A 17430-nucleotide genomic window follows, 5' to 3' on the forward strand; every position below is an offset into this window, starting at 1 on the left:
TGTGCAGGGCTCGCAGGGTTTGTGTCTCTGATCCTGCCCTCAGCAGCCCCAGAGCCGAGGTGGTGGGCTTTGGGGCTGCTGGGTGCCGCCCCCCCCCCCCCCCCGCGGGTTTGTATCTCCAATCCTGCCTCCAGCAGCCCCAGCACTGTGGTGGCGGGGCTTGGTGCTGCTGGGTTCAGGGCCCCCCTGTGGGTTTGTGTCTCCGGTCCTGCCCCCAGCAGCCCCAGCACTATGGTGGCAGGGCTTGGGGCTGCTGAGTGCCGGGCCTGCATGTTTGTGTCTCTGATTGGGCCCCCAGCAGCCCCTGCAAGGGCTTCTTCGGGCCAATTGCGCCGCCAAGCCCCGCCGTCCAGGACCGCACACAGGGGTCCCGTCTGCCCAGGGTCACACACGGGGGTCCTGGCCGCCCAGGGCCGCACATGAGGGTCCTGCCAGCAAGGGCCACACACGGGGGTCCCGTCTGCCCAGGGCCACACAGGGGGGTCCCGGCTGCCCAGGGCCACACACAGGGGTTCCAGCTGGGGGCGGGACTTAGGCGGCACACGGGGGCCCGGATGTGGCTCATGCTGGCACGAACTGCCTGCAGTATGCAAATTAGCCGCCATCTTTGTTGGTGGTTAATTTGCATATCGTGCTGATTAGCCAATGGGAGGCGTAGCGAAGGTATGGTCAATTACCATGTTTGTCTATTATTAGACAGGATGGATGAACCTTGGGGACATTGTATTAAGTGAAATAAGCCAATCACAAAAGGACAAACACTGTATGATTTCACTGACATGAAATAGCTAAAGTAGTCAAAAATCAGAGAAAAATAAAGTAGAAAGGAAACAAAATAGTGTTTAATGAGTAAAAAGTTTCATCGTTGAAAAATAAGTTCCAGAGACCTGTTGCACAACAATGTAAACATCCTTACCACTGAACGGTACACTTAAAAATGATTAATGTTATATATTTTACAATTTTAAAAATATCAAGGGGAGAAATTAATACAAGGGCAAGATAGAATAATAGGGACTGAGGTTGTCCTCTACCTTAGAAACCAGAAACATATATGAAATGATAGTTTTCAGATATTTAGATAGGCAACTACTGATAGGTTTATATAGATGTCAAATCTGTTCAAACTATACACTCTAAAATTTGTAATTTACTATGTCAATTATACTTCAATAAATCTGTTTTTTAAAACCACAATACGAAAATAATAAACTAGAAGAAAAGTTAAATTCTCAAATTAAAAAAGTTAGAATGGTAATAATGAACACAAAAAGAACACTGTAGTTTATAACCAAAACAGTAAAGATACAAATGAATCATCTTTCTATATCTGTAACTGGTGCTACAATTACCCTACAACTGGTAATTCTATGTATGAACAATGCTTCCAAAATCCTAACAGACACATCCGATGAAACAAGTATAACTAGAGTCATCTGTATACTGAACAGAAAGATGTATTTAATTTATACTTGCCCCAAGTTCAATTCCCAAGCACAATTCCTACTGAAATATAACAAGGCTCAACCTAGAACTAAATACACAATAAAAATTAATGACACAGCATGAGCCACAAAGTCTGTCTGCAAAAAAAAACAGCCTCAATTCTGCAGCAACCCTTATCCACTCATTTGGCAAGGAGGCTTCGCAGTTTCTCCCATCAAGAGGTGGAGTCTTTTTCCCCAAACTTTAACTCTGGACTTGACCTTATAAGGAAATCCAACCAGTAGAATAAAGCAGATGTCAGTTCACCAGTTCTGAGTTAAGCCCCAGGAGACCTTGCATACTTGTCCTCTTGGAACCCTGCCACCATGAGAACAAGCCCTCTCTAACCTACTGGAGGAGAGAGGACAGTTAGATATCCCATCCCAGGGCATCCTAAAGAACCCAGCCAAGAGGGGCAGAGCCACCTTTCTGGTTGGCTACTGAATGTACACTCAAAAATGAGCCCAGTGAAGACCAGAAATACTGCCTAGGTGACTCATAGACTTACTGTTTTAATGTTGGTTCCAAACTACCAAGTTTTAAAGTAATTTGTTACACAGCAGTAGCTGACACAACAACTCTATCTTAAAGATACCATGTTAAAATTATTCTTAGCCCTAGAAGAGTTATTATTTGATTCACAGGTCGATGCTCAACCACTGAGCAACACTGGCTGGGCAAGAAAACATTCTTACTCAACTGTCCAGTTGTGCCAATTCTAGGTCCCTGAATCAAGGCATGAGCAGGTGACACCCAGGCTGATCAGAGGAATACCTTTTAATTTGTTTATGCATAGGAGTATGGCTCAAAGAGAGACATTTGGAATCCTTCTCAGGTTGTTTTCAAGCACTGGAAAAGGTACACTCTTCAGTGGAAATAACAGCTATAAGAATGATATAGGTCAGAACAGCCAGTGGCTGGCTATCTTTGCTACCTCATGAAGATAACATATTTAGGAATGAAGCCACCACATACAAAATCCAACACAAGAAACAGAGACATTATCCTAATGATATCATATGCACCCATTGATCTAGGCACTCCTGAAATAATTTAATAGCAGAATAGGCAATATTTATCAACAGGCAGTATTCCATCTACTGAGACATACTAGCAGGGGTGGGCAAACTTTTTGACTCGAGGGCCACAATGGGTTCTTAAACTGGACCGGAGGGCCGGAACAAAAGCATGGATGGAATGTTTGTGTGAACTAATATAAATTCAAAGTAAACATCATTACATAAAAGGGTACGGTCTTTTTTTTTTTTAGTTTTATTCATTTCAAACGGGCCGGATCCGGCCCGCGGGCTGTACTTTGCCCACGGCTGTACTAGAGAATCTAAACAAAATATTGAAAATCATCACTTTGAAGACATCAAGGAGCTAATACAACAGTAAAGAATGACCAGGCCAAGATCCAAGACAAGATGGAAACCTACAGATATAAACCCAGTACCCAAGGATGCTTTTGCCTTGGAGTTATTCGCCAATCCAGATGGCACAGCTGGGAAACTGATGATTGTTTCTCACATTGTTGTAGAGCAAGGGGAACTAAAAGGGGAGTCCAAGGTTCAGTATGGTGGGAAATTATACTAAATGCTGCCCACTATTTGAATTGAGATCCCAAAGGACTTAACTTTAGTGAGTCAGAACTAAACAAGTCCTTGCACGTACTGCAGCCTTACCTGAAGACATCTAGATGGCCACATTAAAAAAAAAAAAATTCCAATCCCTAAATTTAATTAAGATAACTCCAAACTGCTGGAGACCCCAGGTATGGCATAAGCAAACAAAAACCATCTCTGCAAAAAGATAGTATCACCATAGGACTCAGAGTTTAGGCCTGGAAAGGCAGCTGAAAATTTAAATGGAGAACATGGCAGCAAGAGAAGCAAAAGAGTGAAACAAAAATTCTCAGTATGAACTGCCCAAATCACTGGATGACTAATAAACTATGTATGCACAGGGAAGAACTAAAGGCGTTAAAAGCAGAAAAGGTGGCAGAGGCCAGAGGAAAAGAAAACTACATTTGATAAATAGAGCTGTACTGAATTTGATGCTTTTTCAAAAGGGTACATTTCCTCAGCTGTGCACAATTTGGGCAGCAGATAGCTGAAGCCCTACAAGGCTGAAGTGTCAGAAGAAAGAACCCACGCCCAGGTGAATAGTTGATAATTAGTAAAATCCCTAAAGCAAGAAAACCACAGAGAAAGATTCAAAATCTGACTCTAAACTTCACCCAATAATTCTCAGAGGAACATTAAGAATCCATGGTCACTAAAACATATTCACAATGTCCAGTTTTCAAACAAGTTACATGATATGCAAAAACAAAAAAAACCCAGAAAACTTGATTCATACTCAGAGGGGGAAAAAGAGAGTCAGTAGATATTGATTCTGAGTACCCTGGATGTTATAGTTAGTACTAGTGGCCCAGTGTACAGATTCGTGCACATTGAAAGGAATCAGGCTCCCTCCTCTCTGGTTCCAGGGTGCGTCACCTGAAAACTGCTGCTGCAAAGTCATTGCAGCTTGGAAGCTCCTATGTTGAGCATCTGTCCCCTGGTGGTCAGTGTGCATTGTATGTATGGGCCAGTGGGCCGGTCACTAAGTCTTTTATATATATAGATATAAGGAGTTTAAAACATTCTATCATTAAAATTAAAAGAAACATATTCAAACTATTGATAGAAATTTTATATTAAAAAGAAAAAGCTTTTACATAAAATTTAAAATCACCAGAAGGCAGAAGAAAGAACTGGGAAGCTTGAAATAGGGCAATAAAACTATCCAATCCAAAAAACAAAGTGAAATTACTGGAGAAAATTTAACAGCCTCGGAGACCAGTAGGCCAATCTCAGGTAGTCCAATATAGATATAACCCATTCAACATAGATACAGAATGAAAGAAGAGCAAAAATGGAACAAAATAATTTTTGTTGAAGAATAGTCAAAAGCATCCCAAACTTGGTAGATAACATTAACTTACAGATCCAAGAATCTCAACAAACCCAAGCAGAAAAAAACACAAAGAACCAGTTCTACATACATATCATAGTCAAGCTGCTAAAGGCCAAAGTGAAAACCTTGAGAGCCACCAGAGAAGAGTTTACATATGAGAAATGGTAATACAAGTAATGGCTGACTTATCAGAAAATAATGGAGGTGTTGGAACAACATCTTCTATATCTAATGATACTATCCTTCAAAAATAGAGGTGAAAAGAGGGATATTTTTAGATAAAAATCAGACTTCAGGCCATAGACAAAACAGTGTTTTTAAAAAGGTGGGGAAAGGTGAGAAGTAATAAAAACACTTAATCCAAAAGATGGCAAGAAAGGTGAGAAAAAGAAAACAAAGTCAGAATAAATAGAAAACACATAAGATCAGTTGTAAACATCAATACATCAGTAATTATATGAAATCTAAACAAACTTTATGTTATAATTACAAGACAAGGAGTGTTAGATGGAATTGAAAGTAAAATGATATGGTGTATACATCAAATAGCTCTAAAACATAAATGCACAGAAAATTTTTAAACAAAAATTTGGGGAAGAAAAGGAATCACAAACTCCAGTTATAAGAAGGCTGGCACTGCTATGATATTATTAATCAAGGTGGACTTCAAAGCAAAAAGCATTACCAGAGATAATGATAAAAGATTCAACTCATCAGAAACAAAGGACAATTCTAAATTTGTGTGCCCAATATCATGGATTCATATATATCTGTAAAACAATGAATAGCAACATAAGAAAGACAAATCCATAATAGCAATAGAAAAAGTTAACAAACCTCTCTACATTGAACCAACATGCAGAAATTAAATTAGTAGAGATGTAGAAGTTTTTAACATGGTTAACAAAACTGACTTAAATACATATAAATATTGCATCCAAAAAACTGCAGAGTACACATTCTTTTCAAATACACAGAAAATATTTACAAAACCTGGCTAATAAAAACAAAAAAGTACAACCACATTTTGAAACAGGAAAATTAAAAATAAAAATAAAAACTATGAGGCAACATTACACACCCTCTAGAATGGCTAAAAGTAGAATTAACAATACAAAGTGTTGGTAAAGATGAAGTGCGAAAAGAACTTTGTTGATGAGACTATAAACTGTCACAAACACTTTGGGGGGAAAATCTGAGTATGTCCTAAAATCTATCGTAGATCCACTCTAACCATATTAGTGTGTATTTACTAAATATAACTGTGTACTAGGAGACAGGTACAAGAAAATGCATAGCAGCATTATTCAAAAACGTGTTAACATCCCAAATTTCCATCAATAATAAATAAGCAGTGGATATTCAAATAACATACTGTATAGCAATGATAATGAATGAACTACAGTAACATATGCAACAATAGAGATGAATCACAAAGAATGTTGGAAGTAGGATCCATTTATATAACTTTCATTAACAAGAAAAATATATAGTTCAAAATGTATTTTTAAATGGTAAAAATATAAAGCAAACAAAGGACTACCATAAAAGATAGGATAATTAGTTTCCCCTAAGGAAGGAGGTATGATATGCACTTTTGAATACTTAAGTTGTATATTTTTCCATGCATTATTCTGAGTATTTTTCCCACAGTAAAAATGTTTCAAAAGTAAAACTAAACATTTAAGGCTTGAATTTTCTCCTAAGGCGCTGAAATTCCAGTATTTTGTTTTTATTTCAAAGTTATATAAATGCATATTCTAAAAATCAAATGAAGCTTATGATGAAAGACAGCACCTCACACCCCATTCTAAACAGTACTTCTGTAGCAGTATTTTCATTCTTCATTTTGGATCTGGTTGCCTCATTTTGGATCTAATATGTGAAAATGACTTAACTCTTTTATATCCTGCTGTAACTCCCCCAAATTATATAACAGCACCACATGAGGATGGCTAACTGATTTTTTTCACAAAAGTGCAAAAGCAAATGAACAAAAAGTCTTTTCAACATTTGGTTGCAGGAGCAACTAGCTATACATGGGGCGGGGGAGGGGGGGGGACAGGAATAGTGACCTAAATCTCACACACTATATCAATATTAATTCAAAATAGATTATAAGTTTAAATGTAAATTGTAAAACTATTAATCTTGTAGAAGAGAAAAATCATTAGGATCTAGAGCTAGAAAAACACCAAAAGCATGATCCAGAAAAGAAAATATTTGACAAGATTTCATCAAATAAAAATCTTTTACTCTGTGAAAGACACTGTTAAGAGGCTTAATAAGTGACAGATTTGAAAAAATATTTGCAAACTACATACTTAACAAAGGCTCACATAAAAGAACTCTCAAAATTCAACAGTAAGACATCAGCAAAATTAGCAAAATAAGAACATTCAAAAATCATCTCCTTTATTAAACCAACAAGAACACTGGCAAAAATAGAGTCAACTTTCCCAAACTCTAAATATTAACCAAAGGCTTGCAGCAATCTGGGAAGAATTTATTAAGAAAGATGGCTAAATCTTGATAAGCCCAGCAAACTTTGTGGAATATTATTTTGCCTTACTCCCATCCTCCCACCCCAGATCCACAGTAATTTTGAAAGCCAACATCTGACCTCCAGCATGCTAGGTGGCTTCCTGCAGTGTTCCCAATTGATGCTCTCTTTTTCACTGCCTGACAGCCATCATGAGTTGAATGCATGCTCCTGTCCTGGGAAGCGCTTGTCCCAGTAGGCTCTTCCACACCACCACAGCATCCCCACCTGGCTGAAGTTGCCATTTTAGGACATGAAGGAGTAGATCTACAAACTGGCAAAGAAGAACCTGACTCCCTCACAAATCTGTGTGATGTTGACTCACATGGTGTTGCACAAGTATGTTTTTGTGATAGGCAATATAATCTTGAGAATTCTTAAGTCCAAAGGACTTGCTCCTGATCTTCCTTAGGATCTCTACCATTTAAGAAAGCTGTTGTTGTTCAAAGCATCTTGAGAGGAACAGAAAGGTTAAGGACACTAAATTCCATCTGATTCTGATAGAGAGCCATATTCACTGGTTGGGGCTTGATATTATAAGACCAAAGAAGTTCTCCCTTCTCAACTGGAAATACGAGTCATCCATAGCCTTTGCCCTGATTGCATAAAATGTCTATGTACTCAAGAAATAAAATCATTGTTTAACTAGGGAAAAAGCCAACACTCCATAAGCCTCATGAAAACCAGTAGCCTAGCAGCCACCTAAGGTGGGCAGAAGAGGGTGGGAGCTCTTTCACTACCCCATCCCCCAAGTACTGTCATTATTTGACAAATTTAGTGGTATCCTGGAAGACCCCACTCCCAAAACTATCCTAATTCAATCTGACACAGAGCTCAGTCAGTGCAAAAAAGTATGACAAAAACAATCAGAGGCAATTGTTTAATATTGTGGCTGACCAAGGCAGTGGATAACAGTTGAGGCAAACAATAAGCTAACTAAAAAACATAAAAACTGAGGACATAGAAAAGCTCCAATATATACTTAAAAATATAGATGGTTACACATAGCAAAGGGCTCTGCACATATCCAGGGGTGTACACATGCTCAGGAAAGACCTACAAAGGCCCTAAGGGCTTGCCTCTGGCTAACCTGCAAGTTCTACACAAGCAGAAAGTAAACAGTAAAGCAAGTTACAAACTTCCTGGCTGAGTGCTGAAGCTGTGCCCCAACAAAGACTGGGAGACTTACTGGTGGTCCCAGGCATTTAAGGAAACCTCTGTCCAATCATGAGCTGACCACTAAGTTAATTGAGTAGAGACACTGTAGGGGCCATACACAACAAAGAATATAGATTTACAGAATTCAGAAAAAACACTAAACAACAACAAACTAACAATGACAAACACTGGGGAGTGGAGAATATCTGATTGTCAGGGCTGCCACATTATTTTATATGTATAGTTTTCAATAAAATAAAGAAGACATTTTAAAAAAACTATGGCTCATACTCAAGCAAAAGAACTGTCAATAGGAACTGTCCCTGAGGAAACCCAAACATTGAACTCACTAGACAAAGTTTTAAAATCAGCTACTTTATACATGTTCAAAGAACTAAAAGAAATTCATGTCTAAAGAACGGAAGGAAAGTATGAGATGAATGTCTAACAAGTAGAAAATACCAATAAAGAGAAATCATGAAAAAAAAAAAGAAATTCTGGAGTTGAAAAGTACAGTAACTAAAATGAAAAATTCACTTCAAGGTTTCAGCAGCAGATATGAACAAGCAAGAGAAAAAAATCAGAGAATTTGAAGATAGGTCAATTGAGATTATCCACTGAGAAATAGGAAAAAAAAAAGATGGAAAAAAAGGGTACTTTAAGGACTCCATTAAACATATCAAAACATACACATAATGGAAGAGAGGGGGGAAAAAAAGTTGAATAAATAATAACTAAAAATTCCCCCAAATTTAATGAAAAACAATAATCTAAACACGAAAAACCTCAAAAAACTACGAGGATAAACTCAGAGAGACCCATACCTAGACATATCTAGTCAACTGTCAAAAATAAAAGAAGAAGCCTGGAAGATGCAAGAGATAAACTTGTCACATGTAATTAAATTAATTTCTCATAAAAAACCATGGGGGCAAGAGGCAATGGGAAGACATATTCAAAGTACTGCGGGGGACCAGCGCGGGGGGGGGGGGGGGGGGGGTTGCGGGGGGGCATAAGACTGTCAACCAAGAATCTATAACTACTTTTCAAAAATAAAAGAAAAATTAAAACATTCACAGAGAAGCAAAAATAAGGTAACTGGTTGCTAGCAGACCTGATGTATAAGAAATACAAAAGAGTGTCTTTCAAAATGCTGAAGTAAAAGAACACTAGATAGTAACTCTACTCCACTTGAAAAAAATAAAGAGAATGGTAGAGGTAATATATAAAACATTTTTAAATTTGTAACTTGTTTACTCATATTGACTTAAAAGATATATAAAGATGTAATTTCCATGACAAAAATAATAAGAGAAGGAGTGGAACTACACAGGAGGAAAATTTTTGTATATTACTGAAATTATGTTGATATGAATCTGAATTTGATTAGAATAAAGTTGAATTGTAATTCCCAGGTCAATCTCTATAAAATGAAAAACATATTTATGTGAAAAAACCAACAAGGGATTTCAATGGTATTAGAAAATAAGCTATTCAGGACAAAAAAACAAAACCACAATAGTACAGGAACAGAGAGGAGCAACAACAGCAAAAAAATTCTTTAAATATACAAAAAAAAATAGCAAAAGGACAGACAATAAATCCTACCTTATCAGTAATTACATTAAATGCAAATTAATTGGGCATTCTAATAAAAAAACAGAGATTGGCAAAATCAGTTAAAAAACAACAACACAATTCAACTACATGCTGCCTTTAAGAGACACTTCGATTCAAATAAATTGAAAGCAAAAGGATGGAAAAAGATATATCATGCAAACAATAATCAAAAGAGAGCTGGTGCCCCAGCTGGTGTTTCTGTGTCAGCCCTGAGAATTGTGGGTTCGATTCCTGGTCAAGGGCAAGTATCTGGGTTGCGGGCTCTCTCCCTGCCCCCAGTCAGGGCACATGCAGGAGGCAGCCAGTTGACATGTCTCTCTTGTCTGTCTCTGTCTCTGTCTCTGTCTCTCTCTCTCTCTCTCTCTCTCTCTGAAAAAAGCAATGAAAAAAATACCCTCAGGTGAGGATTCACAAAAGAGAGAGAGGGAGAGAGAGAGCGCGAGTGCTGGAGTAGCCATACACTACCAGACACAATAGACATTAAGAAAAAAGTTGTTACTAGAGACAAAAAAAAGGACACTTCATAACAACAAAAGGATCAATCCATCAAAAATTCTATTTCAACTGTAAACATGTATACCTAAGAACAAATACATATGAAGTTGAAACTTACAAAATTGAAAAAGAAAAACTGAAAACAGATCAAAACAAACAAAAATAACTGGAGACTTTACACCTCACTTTCAATAATGGATAGAACCAGACAGAGAAGCAACAAGGAAATAGAAGACTTGAACATTAAACTAACAGCACTTAACAGACAATATACAGGGGTGGGCAAAAGTAAGCTTATAGTTGTACACGAAACAAGAGAGTTTATTCTTGCATTATTTACTTGTTAATTATTGTATTATTTTCCATACAAACAACAGTAAGCCTATTTTTGCCCATCCCTGTACAGAACACTCCATTCCACAGCAGAACATACTTTCTTTTCAAATGCACATTCTCCAGTATAGACCATATGTTAGGCTACAAAATAAGCTTCAATAAACTTAAATCATACAAAGTATGTTCTCCAAACACAATGTAATGAAACTAGAAATGAGAAGAAAATCTGGGAAATTAACAAATATGTGGAAATTAAGCAACAAAGTCCTAAATAACCAATATGCCAAAGGAAAAAAAAATATGAGACATGAATGCTAAATTATAGAATACTAGAGGCCCAGTGCACAACATTTGTGCACTGGAGGGGGGTAACCCTCAGCCCGGCCTGTGCCCTCTCACAGTCCAGGACTCCTCAGTGGATGTCCGCTTGCCAGCTTAGGCCTGCTCCCGGCAGGACATCCCCCAAGGGGTCCTTAGCGCTGCCGTGGAGTGGGGAGTCTCCCGCCACCGCTGTTGCACTCACCAGCCATGAGCCCAGCTTCTGGCTGAGCGGCGCTGCCCCTGTGGTAGTGCACTGACCAACAAGGGGCAGCTCCTACGTTGAGCGTGTCTGCCCCCGATGGTCAGTGCCCGTCATAGCGACCGGTTCCACCATTCAGTCAATTTGCATATTAGCCTTTTATTATATAGGACTAGAGGACCGGTGCACAAAAATTTGTGCACTCAGGGGGGAGGGGGGTCACTCACCCCGGCCTGTGCCCTCTCGCAGTCTGGGACCCCTTGGGAGATAACGACCTGCTGTCTTAGGCCTGCTCCCGGGTGGCAGAGGGCAGGCCCAATCCCTAGGTGCAGCCCCTGTAGGGCTCAGAGCAAGGACGATTGGGGAGTTGGGGCACCGCCCCCTGTCACACTCAAGGCAGGGTCGATGGGGAGGTTGCGGCGCCACCCCATCACACACAGAGCAGGGCCCATCAGGGGGGTTGGGGCTTCGTACCCTGTCATGTACAGAGCAGGGCCAATCAGGGGGTTGGGGCTCCGTACCCTGTCACGCACAGAGCAGGGTCAATCCGGGGGTTGAGGAACTCTCCCCTGTCACTCACAGAGTAGGGCCGATAGGGGAGTTGGGGCACCGCCCCCTGTCACACTCAGGGCAGGGCAGATCAGGGGGTTGGGGCGCCGCCCTCTATCACCCACAGAGCAGGGCCGATCAGGGGGTTGGGGCGCCACCACTATCACACTCAGGGCAGGGCCGATGGGGAGGTTATGGCTCTACTCCGTCACACACAGAGCAGGGCCCGTGGGGGGGGGGGGGTGGGGGGGGCTTGGCGCCGCACCCTGTCACACACAGAGCAGGGCCGATCAGGGGGTTGAGGCGACGCACCGTCACACACAGAGCCGCAGGGCGATGAGGGGGTTGGGGAGTTCCCCCCTATCAGGCACAGAGCAGGGCTGATCAGGGGGTTGGGGCGCCTTCCCCTGTCACAAACAGAGCAGGGCGGATAGGGAGGTTGTGGCCCCGCCCCCTGTCACACACAGAACCGCAGGGTGATCAGGGGGTTTGGGCACTGCCCCCTGTCACGCTGATCCCGGTGCCGGGAGGCATATTACCCTTTTACTATATAGGATAGAGGCCTGGTGCATGGGTGGGTGCCAGCTGGTTTGCCCTGAAGGGTGTCCTGGATCAGGGTGGGGGTTCCCACCGGGGTGCCTGGACAGCCTGGGTGAGGGGATGATGGCTGTTTGCAGCTGGTCACACACCCTTCAGGGTGGGGGTCCCCACTGAGGTGCCTGGCCAGTCTGGGTGAGGGGCTGAGGGCTGTTTTCAGGCCGACTGAAGCTCCCAACTGCTCCTTTTTTTCTTTCTTTTTTTTTTATTCTGGGCAGCTTTAGCTCTGAGGCTCCAGCTCTTAGGCCTCCGCTGCTGAAGGCAGGTATCTGGTTTGTTTCGGTTCTATAATCGAAACAATGTATAACTCCAGCTCTGAGATCCCGGGCTCACTGAAAGCAGGTTTCTGGGGTTTTATTTAGCTTCTATATTTGTTAAAATGTTTCTTAAACTGCAAGCTTAGAGGCTGGCAAGGCAGGCGGGGAACGTTGGAGTCCTCCGTCACTGAAGCAAGCAAGTCTCATGTTAGTTTCAAGCTGCCTGGCTGCCGGCCGCCATCTTGGCTGGCAGTTAATTTGCATATCTCGCTGATCAGCCAATGGGAAGGGTAGCGGTCGTACGCCAATTACCATGTTTCTCTTTTATTAGATAGGATGTTGAGATAAAAACATAATACACCAAAATTTATGGGATGAAATGAATGCAGTGTTTAAAGGGAAATTTATAGCTATATATACCTACATTTAAAAAAATCTCAAATCAATAACCTAGCTTTACACCTTAAGAAATGAGAAAAAAGAGCAAACTAAATCAGAAGTAGAGAGAGGGTGGAAATAAGAATTATAACAGATCTTTTACCTCCTTAGTTAAGTTTATTCCTAGGTATCTTAATTTTTTTGGTGCAATAGTAAATGGGATTTTTTTTTTCATTTCTCTTTTTGTGAGTTCATCATGGGTGTGTAAATAGGCCATAGATTTCTGGGTGTTAATTTTGTATCCTGCTACATTGCCAAATTCATTTATTAGGTCTAGTAGTGTTTTTATGGAGTCTTTGGGGTTTCTATGTATAGTACCATGTCATCTGCAAATAAGGACAGTTTTACGTCTTCTTTTTTTCCAATTTGGATGCCTTTTATTTCTTCTTGTCTGATCACTTTGGCTAGCACTTCCTGTACTATATCGAACAGGAGTGGTGAAAGTGGGCATCCCTGTCTTGATCTTGTTCTTAGGGGAAATGAGTTTAGTTTTTGCCCATTGAGTATGATGTTGAATGTAGGTTTGTCAGATAAGGCTTTGATTATGTTGAGGTATGACCCCTCCATTCCCACTTTGCTGAGAGTTTTTATCAAGAAAAGAGTGGTGGATTTTGTCAAATGCTTTTTCTGCACTGACTGATGATTATGTGATTTTTGTCTCTCAAGTTGTTTATGTGATGTATCACATTTATTGATTTGTGGATATTGTACCATCCTTGCATCCCTGAAATAAATCCTACTTGGTCCTGGTATATAATCTTTCTAATGTAATGCTGAATCCGATTTGCTAGAATTTTGTTGAGGATTTTAGCATCTATGTTCATCGAAGATACTGGCCAGTAGTTCTCTTTTTTTGTGGTGTCTTTATCTGATTTTGGGATTAGGGTAATATTGGCTTCACAGAAAGAGCTTGGAAGTGTGCCTTCCTCTAGAACAGTGGTTCTCAACCTTCCTAATGCTGCGACCCTTTAATACAGTTCCTCATGTTGTGGTGACCCCCAATCATAAAATTATTTTCATTGCTACTTCATATCTGTAATTTTGCTACTGCTATGAATCATAATGTAAATACCTGATATGCATGATGTATTTTCATTGTTACAAATTGAACATAATTAAAGCATAGTGATTAACACATTGTATGCGGGAAACGTATTTACACGTTTTACGTATTTATAAGTTTTACCAGTGTAGTAGAGCACGGGACACGTATAAATATGTTTTTTATAGACTAGGGGTAGAATGCGGGTAACGTATAAATACGTAAACTAAAGTTATCGTAATTTTACTGAACATTGCCATTTGCGCAAAAAATTAGCAAAAATGTCCCGCACCACCTATTAGCGCGCGATAAAAACTACCCGCAAACAATGTGTTAATCACAAAAACAATATGTAATTATATATGTGTTTTCCGATAGTCTTAGGCAATCCCTGTGAAAGGGTCGTTTGACCCCCAAAGGGGTCGTGACACACTGGTTGAGAACCGCTATCTAGAACCATCAACAAAACAACAAGAAAGCCCACTGCATGGGAGAACATTTTTGCCAATGATATTTCAGATAAGGGTTTACAGAAAACTCATACAACTTAACAAAAGGAAGGTAAATGATCCAATAAAAAAATGAGCAAAGGATCTAAATAGACACATTTTGAAAGAGGACATAGAGAAGGCCCAGGGACATATGAAAACATGCTCAAACTCAGTAATCATTCAAGAGATGCAAATCAAAACAACAATGAGATACATCTCACACCTGTCAGAATGGCTGTCATCAACAAATCAACAAATGACAAGTGCTGGCGAGGATGTGGAGAAAAAGGAACCCTCATGCACTGCTGGTGGGAATGCAAACTGGAACAGCCACTGTGGAAGATAGTATGGAGTTTCCTCAAAAAGTTAAAAATGGAACTCCCATTTGACCCAGTGATCCCACTTCTAAGACTGTATCTTAAGAAACCAGAAACACCAATCAGAAAAGATATATTCACCCCTATGTTCACAGCAGAACAGTTTACCATAGCTAAGATTTGGAAACAACCTAAGTGCCCATCAGCAGATGAGTGGATTAAAAATCTGTGGTACATCGACACAATGGAATACTATGCCGCTATAAAAAAGAAGGAACTTTGCCCTGACCGGTTTGGCTCAGTGGATAGAGCGTCGGCCTGTGGACTGAAGGGTCCCAGGTTCGATTCCGGTCAAGGGCATGTACACCTTGGTTGTGGGCACAACCCCAGTAGGGGGTGTGCACGAGGCAGCTGATCGATGTTTCTTTCTCATCGATGTTTCTAACTCTCTATCCTTCTCCCTTCCTCTCTGTAAAAAATCAGTAAAATATTTAAAAAAAAAATAAAAAGGAACTTTTACCATTTGCAACAGCATGGATGGAACTGGAGAGCATTTTGCTAAGCAAAATAAGCCAGTTGGAGAAAGATAAATATCACATGATCTCACTCATATGTGGGATATAATGATCAACATAAATTGATGAACAAGAATAGATCCAGAGGCAAATGGTAGGGAGGGAGGGGGGTTAGAGAGGAACCAAAGGACTTGTATGCATGCATATTAGCATAACCCATGGACACAGACACTGGGGCAGTGGGGGCTTGCCTGTGTGTGGGAATGGCTGGGGGTGGGGGGTAGCGTTAATTGGGGAAAACGGAGACATATGTAAAACTTTAGACAAAAAATGTATTAAAAAAAGAATTTTAACAGAAAAAAATGAAACAATTTTAAAATAGCAACAAAATTGACATTCTGTCAGACTGACCATAGAAAAATGAAGACAGATAATTACAATCAGGAATGAAAAGAAGGTGATTATTACTGACTTTATAATAAAAAGGATTATAAGGGAACATAATTAATAAATTAAATAACCTAATGAAAGAGACAAATTCCCAGAAGAACACTACCAAACTGATCAAGATATAGAAAATCTGATTTACATCTATTTCAGAAGGTTGCCCAGGACCAGAGGGCTTCTCTGATGAAATGTACCTTTAAACCAAATGTTTATAGAAGAATTGACACCAATCTTATCCAAACTCTTTATAAAAAAAAAAAAAAAACAGAAAAAATGGCACCACTTCATTTTTTTGAACCCTTTATTACCTTCATAACAAAACCAGACAAAGACATTACAGTAAAACTACAGATAAAAATCCCCTCCATTTTGTTTATGTGTTTCTAGATCCCTTTCTACAGCCCTTTTCCTCCTGTCCCAATCTAAACTGATTACTCTTCAGATCCACTTGCACAGCCACCCTCTCATCATCTCCCTTCACTATCACCCTAGGTGATAGCGGCTCAAAATACCGGCTTTTCCACAACATACCGACTTCTGCGCATGGGCCACGAAGTTTCAATCGCACTGTACATGTGCGCCCGCACGTGGTATTTTGTGGAAGAACCTCACTCAAGGGGCCAAACAGCCACATGTGGCTTGCGAGCCGCAGTTTGCCGACCACGGCCCTAGGTAATCATTTCTCTTCTATACTGGATCCTATCTCTTTTTTGGTTACTCTAACATTTTGATGGAATCATGTCCTCTAGCAACTTCCCAAGATACAGTGCATTTAAGGTAGTCTAATAACCTCATGTTTCATGATTTTAGCCTACTCCCTTCAGGATTTTGAAGGCATTATTCCACTATTGATTACTTACTAAAGTTAGTGATTCCTAATCATATCTACACTAATAAAAGAGAAACATGCAAATTGGTGTCACTCTGCTACACCCACCAGCCAATCAGAGCAACTATGCAAATTAACCCAACAAAGAGGGCAGTTAATTTGCATACAATCTTGCGTGGAGCGAAGACTGAAGGCTCTGGCCAGAGTGAAGACTAAAGACTGCGCCAAAACCGGTTTGGCTCAGGGGATAGAGCGTTGGCCTGCAGACTGAAGGGTCCCAGGTTCAATTCCGGTCAGGGGCATGTACGTGGGCTGTTGGCCCATCCCCAGTAGATGTGCAGGAGGCAGCTGATCGATGTTTCTCTCTCATTGATGTTTCTGACTATCTCTCTCCCTTCCTCTCTGTAAAAAAAAATCAATAAAATATATTTTAAAAAAAAAAGACTGAAGACTGAAGAGGCTTGGCTTCTCCACTGCGGCTGGACCAAAGGCCTGGGTCCCAGGTGCCAGAAGCAAACCGGTGCCAGCAGCCAGGGGAAGGAAGGCCCATTGTGCAAATCTTCATGCAACGGGCTTCTTATATGTGTGTATGTGTGTGTGTGTGTGTGTGTGTGTGTGTGTGTGTGTATTGATTTCAGAGAGGGAATCACTGATTGGCTGCCTCCTGCACACCCCCTAATGAGGACTGAGTCCGCAACCCAGGTATGTGCCCTTAACTGGAATTGAACCCAGGACCCTTCAGTCTGCAGGCCAAGGCTCTATCCACTAAGCCAAACCAGGCAGGGCCCTAATCTCTTTTATATGCTCTATACCCAAAAGCTTTTAGGATTT

The 17430-nt window shown here is 40.5% G+C and overlaps 1 protein-coding gene and 1 pseudogene across 10 annotated transcripts in view; one reads left to right on the plus strand and one right to left on the minus strand.

Annotated features, from left to right (window-relative positions):
• Positions 1-17430, minus strand: part of ZNF644 (zinc finger protein 644) — a 130447-nt gene that overhangs the window by 92446 nt on the left and 20571 nt on the right. The window lies entirely within an intron of this gene.
• LOC118675551 lies at positions 7077-7596 on the plus strand (annotated as a pseudogene).

The sequence above is a fragment of the Myotis myotis genome, unplaced genomic scaffold (assembly GCF_014108235.1).
Source record: "Myotis myotis isolate mMyoMyo1 unplaced genomic scaffold, mMyoMyo1.p scaffold_m19_p_2, whole genome shotgun sequence".
Classification (NCBI taxonomy): Eukaryota; Metazoa; Chordata; class Mammalia; order Chiroptera; family Vespertilionidae; genus Myotis; species Myotis myotis.